Here is a 21,686-nt window from a genome sequence, read left to right as displayed (position 1 = left end):
TTTTCCATGTAAAAACCAACTCAATTGTAAACTTTCACAGGAGGCTGAATAAGTACTTTTCCCATTGCTTCGAACTTGGAAGTTCATTTCCTGTAACTCACTTAGAGTCCACAATGACTGCGTGGAGTGAAATTAGCTACACCAAACTGGCTGGCTTTCCTTTCTACAAAACTAGCTCCTCCATGCACCGGCACAAATGACTTTCATGATAAATTTCATCCAACCCAATTGAAATGCCACTTTGCATTTTATCTTAAATGCTTTATTTGGCCAGCTGGTTTTACTTAACTATTGACCATAAGTGTTACGAGCGCATTCTTTTCCCATCTAGCATTAATCTTAGTAAACTTAGCTCCATTGGAATATCTTAACTGCTGAGAAGAAAGCAAAAGTCAGCAAGCATACAATCGCATTTGGCTACCCTCAGCACATCATTTTATTTCCTCCTGCTCTCTGCTAACTATTGCTCAGCACTTTTGCCTATGAGGGAGGACAAGCAGGTGGTTAAGGAAGTTGTCCTGTCAGCTATATCTTTAATCCGAGTGTTTAAATCTTTGAATAAAAGAAAAATCAATGTTGTAAAGGCAATGTTTGTCAAGGCCATGTAATAAATACACTTACCTCTACAGACTATTCTCAGTGGATTTCCCTTCTTTGCTGAGCTTCAAAGCTACAAAGAGATAAAAACGAAAGCACTGAGTTATCTGCGAATAAAACACCAAACGTTTTCTCTCCATGTCTCTAAGTAGAATTTCCAAATGCCATGGCGTGCGATGCTAGCCAAATAAATGGCTGATAAAACTTGTGCCTCATACCTCCTGCACAAGAGGCCAATGAAAGACACAATCATAAACTGAAAATGGCACGCACATCTACCCAAAATTGAATCACACAAACCTAGCCAGATCTACAGTCAAATCTGTTGGGATGTGAACTCTGCAACAGAAGGAACGACTTATAAAGTGCAGAGAGCAAAATCAAATTAACATCATTCAGCATACTCAATCTTACCGAGCATCTTATTTCTTATATTGCCATCTTTCTTACACATTCTATTTCCATTTCCCTAAAAGTTTTACTCGGGGGAGGCTATTCCATTTATATGCAGTGCATGGCCCTCCCAATCCAGACCTCACCCCTTGTCCCTATGAGTTTATGTGGCCAAACTTACAGATAAAGTCCCCCTTTCTCTAGGTAGATTATAGCCTTCTCTCACTAGAGAGAAACACAAAACACAGGAAGGCACACTTGGCATTTCAAATTAAATCTTGACATGTTAAATAAAGCTCCTAAAACATACAACGTGCTGACTACACACAAGTCAATATGATAGGAGACGTGGTAAATTATAGTTGTTAAGCAATACTAATAACTTAAGGTTTCAAGAGGCTAATTCCATAGCAGTCCAACATTTCTCACATACTGACTCTATAATCAAAAATGAATGGAATACGCCTCTCTCTCTCACTTGTAGCTAGGTCCTAACATCTCTTAAGGTGCAGTAGTTGGGAATGGTCAACTACTCCATGATTTTCCCATGGTTATTTTTTTTTCTTTAATGTCCTAAGTAACTGCTTTGGCCCCTGCTGGGCTATTTCCCTTCAAATCCCCCTATCCCACAATAGAAACCATTACCACTGATGCACAACCACCAAAGAACAACACCAAAGAACAAGGTCTGATTTTGGGGCTGTGACGTAAATCCTGGAGCATTAATGCAGGAGATAAGGCCCCTCCATGGGAGAACATCAAAAATTTTCCTTCCCCTGTGTTATGTGGGTTACAACAGAGTTGGGAGGAACATCATTTGAAGAAAGACTAGATAAAATAGTATAATATTACATTTTGTAAAATCAGATTTATGATCTGATGATGTAGAGAATGAGCTGTAACACTTTCTACTTCACATAGACATGCTAAACAAAATATAGCTCAAAAGAAAGGGAGAAGACCAATATGAAAAAGATAATGAATGTAAATTTTCCATAAATAAATAAAAGCAAATCTACATATAGATACAACAGAAGGAAACCGCAGAACACCAGAGATAGAAAGAGAGCCTTAAAGTTAACCAGAGAGGAAAAAAATATACTGTCTGCAAAACACTTGTCATAAGCAAAACTAAAAGCAAGACAGCTGTGGAATAACATGTTCTAAGTTCTAAGGGGGGGGGGGAAGTTCAAGGAAAATTCTATAGCCATGCTATAGAATTCTATAGCCATTATCATTCAAGAATGGCAGAAATAAGGACATTTTTCAGGAAAAAAAAAATGTTTCCTGCTCACAGCAGTTCACTTTTGCTGAAAAGAATACAAAAGATATACTTGAATAAGAGGAATTGATCCCAGGAGGAAGGTGTGAGGAACAGAAAGCAATGGTGAACAAGTAAATTAGGAAGTATGATGGTAAACCTAGTAAACTCAATAATAATTAATGGGTATCGGACAATCATTACTGAGTAAGGGCAATCTTAGACATGTCCGAGTGTGAAGGGGAGGAAAGAAAATAGCAACGAGAGGAGGACAAAGGACGGTAAGAGTTTCTTTTTACAGTTTGTAAACAGAAAAAATCTGAGCATGTCAAGGTGATGAGAAGATCCAGTTGAGACTAAGAGGCTGAAAGCAGAAGAGTGAGAGCGGGTAACCAGTACTGAAGGTTACTTCCCAGAAAGTTAAAGGGACAGGTGTTGGGACTGGTCCCAAAACAGCTTTGGTCTCAGCTTAGTCACATAATGCCTTGTGATAGGCATGCATGCTACCGTCCTAAATTATTACTTTCTCCCGTGTGTGTTTTATGGCCTTAATCAGTGTTTAAACTCTTTAAAACCTACGGCTTTTATTGTTCAAACCAACTCTACCCTGCCCAGGTATTGTGAGCCCCAGATTCCATACAAGCACTAAACAGTCATTCAGTAAATACTTGTTAAATAAAAAAGTACAGCTGACCCTTCAACAATGAGGTTTGAACTCCACAGGTCCACTTATACATGGATTTATTTCAATTAATCTGTACTACAGTACTACACAATTCGTGGTTGTAGAATCCACAGAATCCTGGACACATACACACATAGGTAGAGTGCTCACTGTAAGTTATACATACACAGATTTTCGACTGCTCAGCACCCCTTACCACTCCTTGTTCAAGAGTCTACTACACGAGTGGATTCTACAGTTTTTGTTTGTATTTCTGGTACCTAGACATGTATCTGAATACATGTGCTAGAATCTGAAGTAAGAGCAGGTTAGGATCAGAAAACTCATGCTCTAGTGCCCAAAGTATTTACCCCTGGACAAAAGTCAGGAATAGCCAGCCACTGAAACTAGTCCTCTCTTTCCCATGTTTGCTTTGACCCCAAAAATCCAAGGACCTAAACTTCTACAGGTCATGAAAACGCTTTGCCTGCAGCTAGTAATGCATTATACCTTTTTCCATTCCCTTCATGCATAGCTTACACCCATTTGTTCTAGAGTGGGGGGGACTGTGTAAGCTTCATATGACCTCTACAAGACACAGATTAGATTTAAAAGAATCCAGTGGGGGGAAGGGTATAGCTGTGCTAGAGCACACGCTTAGCATGCATGAGGTCCTGGGTTCAATCCCCAGTACCTCGTCTAAAATAAATAAATAAATAAATAAATAAATAAATAAATAAATAAATAAATAAATAAATAAATAAATAAATAAATCTAATTACCTCCCTCCTCTGCCAAAAAAAAATTAAATCAAAAATAAAATAAGTAAATTTTAAAAAAAAAAGAAAACGTTAAAAAAAATAATAAAAGAATCCAAATAGGTTGAGGTTTCAACTGCTCTTACAAGACATAATCATAGAAGCAGAGCAACACAGGCCAATAACACACTGATTTATCTTGGTGGTTTTTCAGAGAATAGCTGCTCAGAAAGTTTTTTTATCAACCTCAAGCCCCTCACTCCATTATCCAGCCCCCAGCTCCCTTAAAAACTGGTCTGAATTTAAACAAACACCTTTCTCAAATATAGAAACCTCCTGTGATTGTGATTCATCTTTTCCCAATTAAAACCTGTATCTGAGAACCATCCAACCACACCTTCCTTTAAGTCAATATTGCCCGGAACTGAGGGATTTGCCTCCATTGTTGCCTTCTGCAGCCCTCACTTGACTTGTCTTGACTGCCGCATTAAAGGGTTGGTTATTGACCTTTAAGTCTGTAACAGTTATCTACACACCGAGGAAAGAAGTCTGTTCATTCAGGAATGAAGACAAGACATAAGAATGAAGACACTGAATAAATTCAGCCCTCATTTCTGTTCTTACGCCACGTTCAGTGAGCTGTTACTGCAGACAAATTACTGCAACATTCTTTCAAATGATAGTCAATTTGCAGCTAAGAGAAGATTCTTAAACCTTTTTCTACATATGGGTGAAAACTAGGCAGTTGGAAAACATAGCCTTAGTTAAATTACCTTATAATAAATGAGTATTTTAAACACATGGAATCACTTGAGAATCTGCACACTGATTTATAAACCCTCACAAGAAACAGCAGAAAAGACCCCTCAAAACCTGACACCTCTCAGATACGTTCCCAGAAGTTTTATTTCCATTTATATGGATGTATTTTTGGAGTATTTTCAGAATTTGTGAAACTGATATATTTAAAGTTCGGGGGGTGATAAGAATATTTCTTAGTTTTGTTAGTCACATGGATAACTGATCTATATAGTGAAAATGTAAGTGACACTCTTTCCACTAGACCCTAAGTTCCATGAAGATACAGACCACATCTTCCTTGTTCCTTGTGAATCTACATCCTCTAGGATCTGGCACATAATATACACTCAAAGAAATTTGCTTAATAAAGGACTATTACAAGTTCGTATTGCTATTAAAACTGAAAACTGAGAATTCTTGAGGTTAGTTTTTTATTTTTGTTCTTTTTTCCATTTTCTTAATTTGTAGTCTTTCTTTTATAAGATGAAAAGATATCTCTCCACAGAAGTCTACATTCTGTGGCCTGAGACACACACAAACACGTACATACACACACAAAACACAACACAACTCATCCTCACCACACCTGTTCAATGCTGTCATATTTGCCAGGCACTGGAAAAGTAAATTTGCAAGTAGCATGAGCCTGTAAAATCATTAGGTGACATCTGAGGAGCAGAATACCAATCAGGCAATAATTAGCATCATAACATTCAAACAGTTAGAAACAAATCAAATTCTATGCAATGTCGGGGAGCATGACCACAGCTGGGTTGGCACCCTGGCTATGGGAAGTCAGTGGCTTTTTCTGACCACCAGACAGGGCTGGGAAGTACCATGGCTAGTCTATTCCTAAGAGGAGACACTCTGACAATGTGACATTTGCACAGGGATGCCCTAACGTGGCCCAAGTATGTTTTCTTAGAATGAGATGACATTTCAAGTCAAATAGCTCTGCTCCCAATAGCACAAACCCTCCCCAAACTCTAATAACCTGAACTTCAGAAAAAGAGGTTCATCTCAAAGAGAAACTGAGGTTGTATAGACATAACGTTAAAATAATCAATTTCTAAGATCAAACCAGATATTCAGTGTTTAACCTCATTCGTTATTTTGTCACTGCATAGACCTCAGATAGCCTTAGTATGAAAAAAAATAGTTCTCATTTAAGCAAAACCCTGTTCCTGGAGTATCCATACCGGATACTTTTCAATGAATACTGAATCCAGTTATAAAACTGTGCTACCAAGAAGTGCAGCCAGTGTCAGTGCACTGTGTCCTCACCAAACCCCTGCTGCCTGGAACTGCTGTCCACATGCAAGTCCATCCAAGGATGCAGGGCTACTGCTGTCACTGCTGCCTCCGGCCTATCTAAGGTCACCTTTCTCACATAGCTGATTCATTCTAAAGGAAGAAACAGAAAGGTTGGAAAACACCAATTCCCCATTTGGTTTCTGCAGTTGCCTATGTGGCTTGGGGAAGTGACCCTCAAGAGGAGTCCAGGATGAAGGGCCCAACCTCCAGCTGGACTGCCCCAGCCCTCAGGGTAAATGCACTGCCTCTATCACGTGGCCTGCATGGTTTGAATCTGCTTCCACCCTAAGCCAAGGGTAACTGTTCTGCCAGGCCCCATGCCACTGCAGGGTCAGGCAGCAGCCAGTTCTCCTCCTGGCTCCTGGCCCAGTGCTTGGATGGCCCAGCTACGTCACTGTGGAAAGGGAGTCTGGTTGTGCCCTCCTCTGAACTCTCCATCTGGAAGATTCTCTGGCCTCCTTCCCTCTCATTTTTAATCTGACAGACACTGCTGGACAGGGAAACTCAGAGCAGACCAAAGTTCATCTTCCCTTTCCCGTTTCTTGGCTGGCATAATCGCAGGGGCAGAACGAGGCTGGCATGGACCATGATGCCAGGAATTAAATGAGGGTCCCTGACCACTGGACCACATTAGTCGTGCCTTCCAAAGTCTTAATTAGTCCTCCTTTGCCTGGCACACCCATTTGCCTTTGGAACCCAGAGAGGTAGCCAGGTAAGATGCCATGCTCACAGCAAGTATTCAACAAAATATTGGTTGAGAGTGGCGGTCACAAATGCCTGCTGGCTCACAGCTTTGCAACAACAGTCAGTTTTGAGGTCTGGGCCCCAGCGGCAAGCTCTCTGCTTCTCTTTCTAATGCAGACAGTTCTAGCAGTGATATTCTGAGTGATATTCAGCCACCAGCTCAATTTGGAAGCAAAATGATCTTAACAAACAGTGGCAGGCTGTTGACAGACAGGCTGTTGAGCCTGGGGACCAAAGCAAAGGACAAAAACAAAAAGAAAGGAAGGGTTGATGGCAAATGGAAGAGAGGAAAATGAACAATGCAAAAAGAATTGAGCAAGGTTACAGGATGAGATACCTCAGTTCTACAACTCTGAAATGAGCTGAGAAAGTAACAACAGACTCGGAGATAGAAACAATAGGGAAGGAAATCACAGAAAGGGGACAGAGCAGCATCTTTTGGAAACTTCGGTGCCGGGACAGATTCAGGGCTAGCAGTGGAATAGATTCAACACTAAGTAACATTTGAAAGGTTTCAAAAGACAGTGAGTCTGAATTCTGTCTTGTTTTGTCCCTCTTGCACTATAGTGACATACCAAAATCTGCGATTTTTCTAAGAGGACATTGACAGATACAATGGAAACTCTGAATACATTTTTTTCCCTCTGCATTCATTATCTCTGGCCCTTATCCACAGGCCTATTGCAAACTAAATTGGATTTTGGATCACTGGTACTGAGGCGCTGCAATTAATTAACAATAGAAACATAATATTTATACCCAGGCCTAACAATATCTGACATTTAAACTATTCTGCCAGTCGGGCAAATTCCATTCGACAAATTTTCATTTTAATGAACATGACAGGCCACAGTTTACATGATAGGCCAAGAAGCAGAACAGAGTTGATCTCCTGGCATGTGCTTGCAAGGCCTGGCCATGCTCAAGGAGAAACAAGCTGGGGAAATTGTCAGAATAATAGAAAGACCAGATCCCCAGTTCCGTACAGACAGACCAAGGACACACATCTCCCAGCAAAGATGTTAGTGTGAAGCTGTCCTTCTTTCCTGTGCAAGCTCAAAGTGAAACACATACCACCCCTTATGATCCACTGGGTAATTTTTCTATCTTTGGGTTGCTGACAATTTCTTTGGGGTACTAAAATCCCTTAGTCCTTCCTAATTAAAAAGTGATAAACGTTTTGCAAGGCATCCAGTAATGTGCAAAGCACACAAGAGTTGGAACTGATGCAGCTTTTCCAGTTGGCACAAGACTGGCCTTCCGTATTTTGCCAGATGGTGTATCTCAGTAAGTCCCCAATCCCTGACTCAAGTGAGGGGCATTGTCAATACGATGCTGAAGCAGAGACTGTTTAAATGCTATCTTATTTTGCATTATACTAACAACCAAGGGCCTAACATTTTTTCTTGCTGAAACTTTCACAGTTAAGGACGTTTTCATTTTCCATGACTCATCATTCAAGCAGACAGAAGATGGTACACACAAGGAGAAAAATTCCATCCCCATAAGAACCATGTAAATTTGCAGAAAACCAATGTCAAAGACCAGATCTCCCAGCCTGAATTCCTGTCACTCCTCTGTGGGTTACTGGTCTAAAGGATGCTGGATAACATAGTGCAGATTTCTCCAAACCCATCTACACAATCCCAAAAATGTGGATATAAAGGACAGAGATGAAGATAAAAGATTCAAAGAGAGCAAGGCAGTTAGAAAGAGGCTTAACAGATATGAGAAACATAAACTGAATTAAAAAAACTAACAATAAATTGTCAATGGGAGCTCTTCTTACTGGAAAGCTCACATATTTCCATTTCTCATATTTAAAAAAATCTTTATCTTAGCTTTTACATCAATTCAAAAGAATTGAAATTAACATTCCACTTTAAAAGTAAAGACTACTTTGGAATATGGATTTGGTTCATGGGTTCCAATCTCGGCAACTGAAATAACCACCTTCACAGTGATTTGTCTTCAAGCTGCAGCTCTGAACAGATCCAAAATGATAACCATGCTCCATGCCACCACTAGATGTGATCATGATACTAGAACATTAAGTCCTGAAAGGATAACAGCATTTCCACTATTACTACCGTATTTACAATCAGTAAGTTTTCAGTCGAGTCAACAACATGTATGTAGAGTTTGGACATGCACACAAACACAAGTTATAATAACAATCACGTTTTTTAGTTCTTTACATGCAACCCCTCACATACAACACTATGAGATAAGTACTATTATGATCTCAATTACATACAGAGGAGAGGGCAATTAGAGTTAACTGATTTCTGTAAGAGGAGAAGTCCAAGATGACTGGCAGGTAAGTGGTAAAGCTGAGATGCAAAGCCAAGCCTGCCTCCCTTCAAAGCCTGTGTTCTGCACAACCCAGTGGGATATGACAGCATCCACAAGGGAGACAGCATGAAGGAAGTGATTCCTTTTGGCTATAGTCAAAGTATCTTTTAAATATCAGGTATAAAACATTTCCAGCCCACCAGATGCTTATTTAATTTTGAAAAATCCATTTTTATGAAACTGCAGCTTAGAAGAGTTCCATGTTTGTTAATGCCTGGTTATATTCTTGAAAAAGTATAGTGAAAAGATACATTTCTTAAAGACAGGAAGAAAAACAAGACCCTAACAAGACTGAATTGAAAATGTTTGACAGAACATAAATGAATAAAATCTGTAACTTTAACATGCCTTTGCGGGAGGCATGTACTAAAACGGTCATACCAAATTCAGAATACAAAAGATTTAACATGCTTATTGTTGTAAACAAAGGCACTTGGTTAAACAAAAGTTCCATCAAAGCTTACTAATCAAATTCAAGTGAACACAAAGTAAAGGGTTATATACTTTCTGCGGTTTCAGTAATAGCTAATCTAATAATGGCAAATGGAGGATTATTGTTGATTCCTTTGCCTCTGTTTCATAAATTAGATAAAGCAACCTGGCAGTTACAGTACTTTAGAGTTTTATTCGACTAAGTGATTTTAAAGCTATCTCAAAATATAACGAAGTCATGACTCGAATGACTGCTGAATTGTGCCTTGCTTTTTGTCCATCAGCACATTAGTACTTTTGACCAATGATAAGTAAAAAGCTTCCTGTGAACCAAAACTACTCTATAAAGCTCATTTATATACACAGAACTGGACGATTTAGAAGGCAAAGTGTCACTGAGATAGTATTATCTGATGTTCCACTGCACCAGGGCCCAGCTTATAAAATATAAACAAGAAGAGCAGTCAAATGTTATTATTTCTTCTCATCCAAAATCCGGGAATAGTAGAATTTCCCTAGTTAATCATTTTTCATAGCACATTTCCAATTTTCTACTACAGTTTATTGATCTGGAATACTAAAACGGTTCCCTTCCCTGGCTAAAAAACACACAAAGCCTGTGCCCTGCATCCCACGGGGACACACCTCCAAAGGCACCATGGTGGTGGCATCTCATCAGGCAAGCTAAGGGGTGGTAACATGAACCAAGGCATTTTACTTACTGAAAGAATGTTATGTGTGAATCTCTGGCCTTTTGATAACAGGAAACACTTCCCGAGCCTCTGCACTTGGAGACAAGGCTCAACACCTGCAGTTCTGAGAGCGGATAAGTTGCCCTTCACAAAAGCAGTCTATTTTCCTGCATTTTCCCCCTGTGCCCTGATACTGGTTACTTTCAATTACCCTGATAGCCCAAGAAGAAAAATATCCCTCTCTCCATATTTCATTCACATAATAAGAATCTGCAAGCTGTTCTGTATGACAGATGAGGACTGTGAGCTGAAGCAACTTGTTCCGCCTGTCAGCCTCCAAGAACCCACAGCAATGAGATACAATCGTGATGACATTACTAGAGAAGAAGTGGGTCAAATACATGGTCACTTTAAAACAGAATGTCAACTGTTCTTTCTACTTCAGTAATTTGATGCAGATACACCCCACCCCACCCCCAAGAAAAGAAAAGAAGAGAAAAGAGGAGTTCACAGCTATTAGCTTAGTGTATACACAGACAGAGAGAAATGCAAATATTGTTAAAATTGCATAAGCCCAAAATGACTTTGCAGCCTCTGATCAGTCAGTCAACATAAATTTATTAAGCATCTACTATGGGCCAGACACTGACCTAGGTAGAATGCTGAAAGCAGACACAGCTCCTGCCTCACAGAGTTTACAGCCTGGGGTAAAGGACAAATAGTAGCAAGGTGATTGAAATTGAGGTAATGAAGACTGCAAATGAAGTACAAGGTACTAAGGGAGCTTATAAGATAAGAACTAACCTTCTTATCAGTCAGAATAAGTTTCCCTATAGAAGAGACATTTAAGCAACCACCGCAGGTCAGGATAGTAGCAAGGTAAGATGTGACGGGGGGTGGGGGGGGGGGGTAGTTCCAAGCAGAGGGCCTTTCTCTTCAAAATGTTTCCTTTCAAAGAAACCAGGCTTCAAGATGGAATAGAAGGTATAATGGAGTAAATGAAGCCAAGGAGTCCACCCTGGGAGTTATCTTTTCCTTGTTTTAATCACTATTTTTAAATAATTCAATGATTAAGAGAAAAGAAATTTGAAGCATTAGTATGCCTCTAGTATGCCTCAGTCCTATCTTGCCACATAAAGGCAAAAGTTAATCATAGCGACATCTTTTTGCTGATCTAAATATTAAGGTAGGTTTTACTTTTTAGAAAAATCTAATTTATCTTGACTGTGCTGGTTAAAATCCATGGGTTATTTTTAAAAACATGTTTTGACAGCAGTGAAACTTGCAGCACACACAACACCAAGAGCGTAAATTTGTTCAGGGTACAAGTACATGAAAATTAATACAAGCAGTTGGTAAATGTGATTTAAAAAAAAAAAAAAACCTACCAACTTCAGGCCATAACATGTGGAAATTAAGAAGAAAAAGTTTTTCTTCTCTAACACTTGGTCATGAAAATCCTGATTAGTTCTTGCAGAAAATTGTTGTGGATCATCACTCAGGTCTCTTACAACACACAACTTTTTTTCCATGGGTTCAACAAAAGAGAATGGAGAGAGGAAACTGGGTTTATCTATGAGTATGCTTGCCCTTTGTAATAAAACCCAGAGTGTGATGTTTGGCTCAAGTTCTTTCCAGACTCAAAATCCATCCCCAGAATCTGAAATTAACAAAAACTGCATTAGCATAACTGAGGGCTGAATTTGGCCCTAAATGCTCCATGACTACATAGGGCTACAAGTATGGCAAAGTTATGTGTGTGTGTGTGTGTGTGTGTGTGTGTGTGTGTGTGTGTGTCTTTAGCATTAATTACCAGCAATGACCTTAGCAGCTACTCCAAAATGAATATAACCTAGGGCTACTTTTAAAAATATAGTGTACAAACCACAAGAATTAATAGTCCCATTCTACACCATTACTTAAATCTTATCAAGAGTTCAGGAAGGCATAGTTTAAGAGGAAGATTGGCCAAATTATAAAGTACCTACAGGAGGTCAACCAGAACGGTGGTGGTTCTGAACTTCACAGAAGCAACAGCTGAAGTATCTGGGGAATATTCAATCCGGAGAAAAGTAATGAGAGGCATGAAAACCGCCTTCGTAAATTTGATGGAGGTTCATTGACAAAGCCAATTCATTTTATTGAGCACTTCCTCTGCGCAAGGCACTGTACAAGGCAATGAAGATACAACACTGAGCAAGTAAGCCCTAGTCCTTTATTACCATATGGAAGAGAAAATGGACTTTCTCTGTGGTACTTCACAGGGTATGGTCTAGCAGAGCACAGCACAGATTCTGTAATCAGAGCACTAGACTCAAAGCCTATAGTAAGTTGAATGGTGGTCACCAAAACAAAAGTCTGCATCAAATCTCCAGCACCTGCAAGTGTTATTTCATTCAGAAAAAGGGTCTTTGCTGATGGTATTAAGAATCTTGGTATGAGGTCATCCTGCATTATCTAGGTGAGCCCTAAGAACTAGTGTCTTTATGAGAGAAAAGCAGATAGAGATTTGAGACAGAGGAGGAAAAGATATATAGAAGGCCAAGTGAAGTAAATAGTTACAGAGCCACAAGCCAAAGGATGCCTGGAACCATCAGAAGCTGGTAGAGGCAAAGAAGGATTCCCAGAGCCTCTTGAGGGAGCATATGACAGGCTTGGCACTCTGTGACCATTAATTCCTTAAAAAGTACATACTACATAATTTCTTCTGGGAGCCATTGTCTCTTGGATAAGAATGGAGGAGTTACTATTTACCTAAACCAAAACATGAAAATATCTCACAATCACAGGTAGGGGAGAAGGGCAGGCCAGTGGGTCTTCCAAGAGGATAAACTTACCTATACAATTCTCTCCCTCCTTGAATTCAGGATATTTCAGATACTACCAACTACACCCTGGGAGGCTAGGTCAAAATGTGCAACAGGCCAGGCAATTAAGATAGGAAATTAAGATATAGCTGCCTACTCCTATTTGTGGTGTAGCTGCAGGGCCAGAATAACATGGTTCACTTGGGCCAGTATGGCTGAAAAGACACAGGTTTCAAATAAAGCTAGACAGGAGAATAAATAAATAAAGCTATGGAATATTCACATATTAGAACATTATACAGTAGTCAAACCAAATATAGTAAGATACAGAACAGTGTGTATGTGGTGTTACTTTTTGCGTAAGAAAGGAAGGAAAATGATTTACATACATATTTGCCTGTGTGCATGAAAAGTACTGAACAGATGCAAAAGAAACTAGTAAAAGTGGCTACCCTAAGGGAAATGGGGGCAGAAATGGGAGTGTGGGGACGGGAGGAGGAACAAAATTTCACTTTATACCTTTTGTATTGTTTTGATTTTTGAATCAGACAAACGTATTACCTACTGAAAAGAAATGTGTATTAAAATACAAAACTAAAATGAGGTTATAATAACTCACATTGCTGGTAGTAAGTAAAATGGTACATTTGAAGAGGGCAATTTGATGATATATATCAAGGACCTTAAAACTGGCATTTCCTTGGACCCAGTGATTCCACTTCTGAAAGGAATTTAATCTAAGGAAGTAACAAGATTTGTGTACACACACACATACTCACACAGATGTACAATGTGGTATTATTTTTCATAGTTAAATTTTTTTAAATCTACATGTAAAATAATAGCGATCCAGTCAAATAAATTACGGAACATTTAAATAGCTGAGGGATGTGTGGCTGTTAAAAATTATACTATAAAACATGTACTGTAAAGACTACAGAGAGATACAGGAAAGTAATATTCATAGTATATTATTTAAATTATTCATTAAATTTTTAGTAAAATCTTTAAAACATCTGCCAGGTGCTAGGCACTGAGATGGATGCTGATGGAAAAGGCCAGTTATGAGGCAGTACATAAATAAAAAATCCCACTTTTTTATGTATTTATAACTAAGCTGGGAGGATAAACACCAAAATGAGAGCAGTGATTACCTGTGGGTGGTAAGATTATGGGTGAACTATATTTTCTATAATGAACATATATTACTTCTGCAATAAGAAAAAAATCACCACTTTTAAAAATCAGGCTAACAGCTCCCAAGATCAAAAAAGTGTCTCAGTCATCTGTTCTCTCACCCCTCCCTGATGCCAGTGAACACAAGTATGATGCCCACTTCAACCACAGCCATCCTGTGATCATTAAGAAAAGGACAAGAACACTGTAGACACATTCTCCTTGACATCTCTGAGCTGCTGAACTAAAGCCATAGCACCACACATTTCTAAATTTCTTAATATGTTGAAGTAATCCTCTAATTTTTTAAACCACCATAAGTCAAGTTTTCTGTTACTTGCAGCTGAAAGCATTCTGAGCTGACAGAGTAAAACATATAAATACAAAATATGTTAAGGTTAGTACCAGCAACCCAACAAGTTTATTTTGATCGATGAGTAGAGCCTCTAAACTGTTATTGTTAATGGCCCCACCAGCTTCCTGCTCCATAGTCTCTCCTCTAAGCTCCCAGGAAACAGAGCCCAGGAGTATCTGTTAGTGGGGATTCTAGATGAACAGGGGAGCAATGCCTACAGTGAAGAAAAACTAGGTACTTACTCCTACAGCTTACAATATGACCCAACATTTCCACTTCTGAGAACATATCCTAAGAAAGCAATCATGAATGAGATTATGTATATATGCAAATAATCCTCATTAACATATATCAGAAGCAGAGGTGGGGGAAACCTAATGTTAAACAATCAGGATAGGTTAAAAATAATTGCATGTTCTAATAGTGGAGTACTTACAGTCATTAATGACATAGGAAAATGCACACTATACCTTGACGAGTGAAAAATAGGTAACAAAACTACAAGTGTGATTCCCAACTTAGAAAGCTAACAGAACAAACAAATATACACATACAATTTAAAAAGATAGGTGGGGGTGTATAACTTAGTAGTATAGTGCCTGCTTAGTATGCACAAGGTCCTGGGTTCAATCCCTAGTAACTCCATTAAATAATAAACAAACAAACAAACAAACCTAATTACCTCCCCCACTCAGAAAAAATAATGTAAAAAAACCCAACAGACTGACAGGTCTCTTTTAAGATGGAAAGGGTATACACTGAAATATTGATAGTGCTATCATGAGGGAGTGGAATGGCAATGTAACTTCATTTTGGGGGCATTTTTGTCTTTCTTTATCTTTTAAAATAAATTTATTTTCTTATACAGTTGGTAAGAAAAATTTTTTTCAGATAGCATCTTCTTATAAAATAATCTGGGCCTCCAACCAAGATGTTGGCCTCATTGACAGCAACTTTGTCCAGTGTCTGCCTGCGGATCCAATGGAGTCAACAAGAAACAATTCATTTTTGTGTTCTAAAAATAGAATGATGCCAACAGCTGCAAGCCAAGCTACAGAAAAAGATAAAGAAATTTTGTTTCCAAGTGAATTTGCATTATATAAATGCATTATGTTTTAATTTCATAAATACAGTTTTTATGCTGCCAATTTGAGAAAAATATTGCTGATTCCTTAAATAAGTCTATTCTATATTGAAATTCTGCCCTTTACATGAAATAGAATGAACTTGGAAACAATAAATGAATGTTAATTTGCTATGTCAATTGGTAAAAAGCAAGTCCATTAACATTCTTGTCATGATCTATCAGACTTCATTATACAAGAAAAGTAGCCATCAAGCAGGTTTGATCTTTCAACCAGCTGAGGATATCAGCTAATGGAGCTTAAGCTCCCAGGTCAGATGACATGCATCCATATCACAGTGCCACCACCTGCCAGCTGGGTGTCCTTAAGCACTTACTTAACCCCTCTGTTTCAGTTTTCTCATCTGTAAACAGGGATAATAAGTATCTACTTCCTTGAGTGGCTGTGAGGATGAAATGAAAGAATTTGCACAAAGGTCTTAGTTTGGGTCCTGGCTTATAGTAACCTGATAAAAACTAATGTCTCTTCTAACTTGGTTTTAACTCATAAGTGGAAATAGATCATGGACCAGGGACATTAGATTTTTTTTTTTTACTTTTAACAAAATATGTTTTATTTATTATAAGGTAATATATATAATCGTTTAAATTAAATGACAATACATAAACTTCAGAAAAAACTAAAAAGCAAATCTCTTGCCTCATTCTTTCCTACTTCCCTGTTGTTATACCCAGAAGTATCTGTGTTCCACTATTTTGTCTTCTATTTTCCCCATTTCCCCGCTGTAGATATATCGTATTTCTCCGAGTTTTACTGAGAAATAATTGACATACATCATTGCATAAACTTAAGGTGTACAGCACGATGGTTTGATTTATATATATTGTGAAATGATTACCATAATTGATTTAGTTAACCCATCATCTCATAAACGTACAATAAAAAGAAAAGCAAGTTTCTCCCTGTAGTGAGAACGCTTAGTATCTACTCTCTTAACAACTCTAATATATCATATAGCAGTGACTACAGTCATCATGTTGTATGTTATATCCCTAATACTTATTTATTGTGTAACTGAAGTTTGTACCTTTTGATAATCACAAATCTGATCTTTCCCTATGAGTTTGGTGAAGGTTTGGGGTGGGGTGGGGGGGAGTTGTGTTTTGTTTTGTTAGATTTCATATATAAGTGAGATTCTATAGTATTTACCGTTCTCTCTGATTTATTTCACTTAGCATCATGCCTTCAAGGTCCATCCATGTTATTACAAATAGTAGAATTTCCTCATTTTTTATGGCTGAATAATATTCCACTGTATATATAAACACAAGAATTTCTCTATCCATTCATCCATCAATGGACACTTAGGTTGTTTCCATGTCTTGGCTATTATATATAATGCTGCTGTAAACATGGGGATGCAGCTATCTTTTCGAGCTACTATTTTTGTTTCCTTTGTATATCTACATGGAACATTTGATTCTAAGGAAACTCCAGCATCCAAGTTTAAGAACCCATGTGGTATACAAATACTTGATGTTAAGTATAGATTTGACATTATTTACTGTTCCCTATGCTAAATGGTATGCATAGGGAAAATATTGGGTCTTTCAGACCACTGGAAATCTGCTTCACCATGTGTATTAGAGAAAGTAACAACCTTATTCACTTTGTCTTATCTAGTTCTATGCAAAAAGCACTACATTATTCAACATATTGTGATTAATAATAAAAATGATTTCTAAAACCACTGCTAACATGTATTTGATGTTTACTATGTACTAGGAAGCATCCCATGTATTTTCATGTATTACCTCATATAATCCTAACAACTAACCAGTGAGGTCAGTTTTCTTATTATCCCTATTCTTTAGATGAGAAAACAGAGTCACAAAGAGACAGAAAAGTGCTCAGACAAGATATAAACATAATATATAAGAATAGTAATAATAAAATAAAAACATAGTAACAACAACAAAAGTGCAGTATCATTAAATCCCAGTGATATGCCAAACCCAGCACTAAATGCTTTCTAAATATCTCTTGTGTTTACAACATCCTTGTACTATTCCCATTTAGTGGATGAGAAGACTAAGAACTTACGTAAATTAGCTAAGGCAAGATATAGGTCTGTCTGGCCCCAAAGCCAGCCTTGCCAGGCAATTATCCTTCTTCAGAGGGTAAGAGGAAAGGCTTATCACATCCCTGAAGCTCTCCACCTGATCGTAGGATTTTGGAGAGGCACAGGACTTTAGAATTATCAGATCCAGGTCCCTAACTTTACAGATGTAGAAAGGGAGGCCCAGAGAGAGGACACGACTTGCATAAGGAGGTGAGAGAGCCAGAACTAAAACCCTGGTCTCCCAATTCCCAGGACAGTGTTCTTGTGGCATGGAGGCCCTCTCACGTTGAGTCGGCCATGTCAGACACTGTGAAAGCAGGAAGGGAGATCCTGACAGCTGCAGAGTGATGGCACCAGCCTGTTGTCTCTCCCTCTGCTCCCTCCTGACCCTGAGGAATGCTGCACACGCTTCCTGACACATTCAGAACTAGTAAGAGTAGAGAAGCTTGGGGAAAGAATCCACAGCAAAGGCAGGAAGCATCCAATGCCCTTTGGATCTACCCAGAGCCAATTTCCAACATAATTCTCCTGAAATAGATGGAGATCAGTGAAGAACAAGGTTGACTCTGGCACGTGTGGGTCTCTTTTATAGACACAAATCGCAACACAGTCCAAGTCTTGGAGAACATGACCTGAATCAGCAAATCCCCTGAATCTTTTCTGACTAAATGCACATCTTTCCTAGTTTGTGCACTGGATAAAAATAATTAAATCGTCTCATGGAGAAATTTTAAAAATAGAGTTCAGTATTATGTAATCCTTGAAATACAACAGTTGTTTACCCTGCTTTGATTTCTCGGCTTCCTTTGATGACAAATATTAATATTTATCATTTTTCTGATGTTGGACTAATGAGAATCTTAAGTGTTTATGAGGAGGTATTTAAATATTATAGTATGGTAGATGTGTTTGTTTTCTGATTCATATTCCTCTGTACTTAACATCAACCAGCATTTATTTTTGGTGCTAATTCCTGGGCTGTAGTTCATCAACACTTTCAGTAAACTTTATATGGCCAGAACTGCTGGCCTCTACATTTATCTCATGGCCAAATATGAGAATCTACCAAATAGCACAATACTGTGAGAAAGAGCTAGCTATGATCATCAAAGTGAAAACTGGCACACATGGATAACTACTTGCCAGCAAGTAGACAGAGCAACATTCCAGATACAATGACACTGAACACAGGTAATATATATTGAGTGCTGACTACGCATCTGTGCAAGGCATGCTTTACACCAACAGGTTCACTTGATCCTCACAAAAAAATTCTAAGTACTAAGTGGTATTAGCATCTTTGTTTTACAGAAAAGAGAGACGCGAAGAGGTTGAGTACTTCACTCAAGATTACATAGCTAATGAGAAGCAAAGACAGCAGTCAGTGCTCAGAGCCAGACAGAAAGCTACTCTCTATATTCCCTCCCTGCAAGCCCCTAGTTGACTCCCCAGCGTTTGAAAATTACTATTACTAGTACAACATTAATGACCCATCTGCACGGAGCAGCAGCCTCAGGACGACCCAGACTTTCAGATCTTGATGGTAATGATGAGACATACATAACTCTTTCTGTCCACCGTAGGCCTAGGGATAGGACCATCAAGGGCTCTGCCCTCAGGGAGCAAACTTTCTTGAGATGTAAAATAGACAATATTAATGCAATAAACAAAGCATTATCTCCAATAAAGAGAGATAGTCCCATTTAATTCATACCTACCTGTTATGTAGGTACTATTATGTCCATTTTGTAGAGAAAAATAAAACTCTGCAAAGAAAAACAACTTGCCAGAGATCACCCTAGCCTGCAACAGAGTACTATATGTATTTGTGAACTCTAAACAACACTACTCATTACATTAAAACAGAATGGCAATAGAGCGGAAGCCATAAAGACCTAGAACCTTGCTATTCCAAGTGTGACCCATGGACAAGCAGAACTGGCATCACTTGGGAGCCTGTAAGAAATGCAAAACCTTCTGGCCTAACCACTTTTGTATATAATTCCAGCCAGGCTCTGACCCATACGAATTGGACCCAGCTGTTTCATCTGCACTAGGAATCACAACTAATTCCTCTGGGCCAGGGAAACCTTGGTCTGTTGCCTCAGGGAAGTTCAAGGCTACAGGAAGCCATAGCTTAGAGGAAGCTTCCTGCCCTGCATGGAGGGCCTCAGCTGCAGATTTATCTGTGGCCACTGGCTGCAAAGCTTCCTGGCCTTGTTTTTATCCACTCAGCTGGCAGAACCCAGCAACCGGGATTTCAAACTGCAGGGGCCACCTGTTGTTTTTGTAGCCCCGGTACCATTTCCCCTCTTCTGAAGGTAACATCACCTCCCATTAATCAGGCCTCTCTGTGTGTAGAGCCCTGCAAGCTGCGCTCAGATAGCACCATTCACATACATATTTGTGAAATGAAAAACAAAAATCCTTCCCTTTCCCTCCACCCAACCATTTTCTTGTTGTTATACCTCTGCTTACTCTCTGCATTTGCTTCTCTCCCTCTTGTTTTTCCCTGCTCTCCTGCAGATCACTACCTCTTCCTTCACTAGGCTTCTTCCCGGGAGAGGTTGGACAAGGATTGTTACTGCTCCAGGGCTGAGAGAAACAACCTTATTCCAGCAGGTTCCAGCAACTTTCTCTGCCTGTCCTCTGGGCTCCAAGCACATATACAAACTCTAGTTTCTAGGCATTACTCAAGCATTTCCTGGCACAACCAAGCAGGTACTGTCCTTTAGTTAATGTGGAAACTTAAGACAGCAGTGAGTTTTGCTTTCTCTTTTTTTCAAAACTGAAGACATGCAAAGGAGTCTTCAAGTCTTACAGAAAATAAAAATTGTGTTCTTACCACATACCACAAATTTCAGTGATGAAATGAATGTAGACCATACTCTCCTCCCGTCCGTACCCAACTAAAATATGCATGCATTAAACCTCATGAGGAAGTACTGATACTTCCACATTATCTATTATGGGTTTTAGCTCCAATGGCAGTGAGCCTGAGAAAGTGCAAAATATACTGAATTTTAATAGAAACCTGATTGTTAATAAAAAGAGGTAAATCCATAATGAGTAATACTAATAAACACATAAAAAGACTCCAAAAGAGTCATTAAGTTCCAGAATACAGTCAACATGTGCCTTTTGTGATTTCTCAATTTTCTCTTCACCAATTTCTCAATTTCCTTTTCTATTCCTACTTATTTATCATTACAAGGAAAACCTTGGCATACATACAAATACCCTCCAAATATGTAATTTTTAAACCGTATTAAACCCTCCAGCAAAAACACTTTTCCCACTCTTTTTTTCTAGTCAACACAGTAGGAAAATAAAACTACTACATTGTGAAATGACCTCCTAGTGAGCAGAGAACCTCAAAGAATGCTGAAAAAGGAAATTACTGTATAGGTAGTATGCCTTCAGGCCAAGAATGCTCCTGGAAACTGGATATAAAATTCTAAATATAAATATTCAGGGGTCTGGCCAAGACGGCAGAGTAGGAAGACCATGAGCTCACTTCCTCCTATGGGCACAACAAAATCACAACTACTTACAGAGCAACTCTCTATGAGAACAACCTGAAGACTAGCAGACCCCCACCACTGGGTGGGCAACTCACAAATGGGAGGATAATCATAACTGTAGATGTTCTCCTAAGGAGCAAGGGGTCTGAGGCCCACATCATGCTCCCCAGACAGGGGTCCTGCACCAGGAAGACAAGCCCTCAGGACACTTGGCTTTGAAATCCAGCAGGGCTTCTATATGGAAGAGCCAGAGGGCTGTAAGAAATAAAGACTCTTGTTCTTAAAGGTTGAGTGCAAAATCTCACATGTTCTGAGTCCCAGTGCAGAGGCAGTAATTTGAAAGGAGCCTATGTCAGTCCCACTTTCTGATCTGGGAGAGCCTCCTGGAGAGGCAGCTGGCAACTAGAACGCCCTCTGAGGACACAGATGCTAGTGGCAGCCATTCTGGGGAGGTCGTTCTATAAGGACCTGGTGCTAACAAGCACTATTTTGGAGTCCTCCCTCTAGCCTATTAGCCCAGGGGGTTTACCTACCCACCAGCAGGATGCCACCAGCCCCAAGTGCCCGTAGCCCTCCAGCCAGATGCTCAGGAACCTAACTCTGCCC

The 21,686-nt window shown here is 39.2% G+C and overlaps 1 protein-coding gene across 7 annotated transcripts in view; it reads right to left on the bottom strand.

Moving 5' to 3' along the window:
- The window catches only part of FHIT (fragile histidine triad diadenosine triphosphatase), a 1,254,006-nt gene that overhangs the window by 1,218,618 nt on the left and 13,702 nt on the right, over positions 1–21,686 (bottom strand). For 5 of the 7 annotated variants that reach the window (XM_032458165.1, XM_032458163.1, XM_032458162.1 and 2 more), the window contains one exon: positions 622–670. The exons of 1 other annotated variant lie outside the window; for it this stretch is intronic. The gene's annotated coding sequence lies outside the window, so the exon portion shown is untranslated. Of the gene's footprint in view, positions 1–621; positions 671–4,070; positions 4,075–15,276; positions 15,289–21,686 lie in introns of those variants that run through there. One more of the 7 variants, XM_032458164.1, reaches the window with a different exon arrangement.

Source organism: Camelus ferus, chromosome 17 (assembly GCF_009834535.1).
Source record: "Camelus ferus isolate YT-003-E chromosome 17, BCGSAC_Cfer_1.0, whole genome shotgun sequence".
Taxonomy (NCBI): domain Eukaryota; kingdom Metazoa; phylum Chordata; class Mammalia; order Artiodactyla; family Camelidae; genus Camelus; species Camelus ferus.
This window is presented reverse-complemented; position numbering and strand designations above follow the sequence as displayed.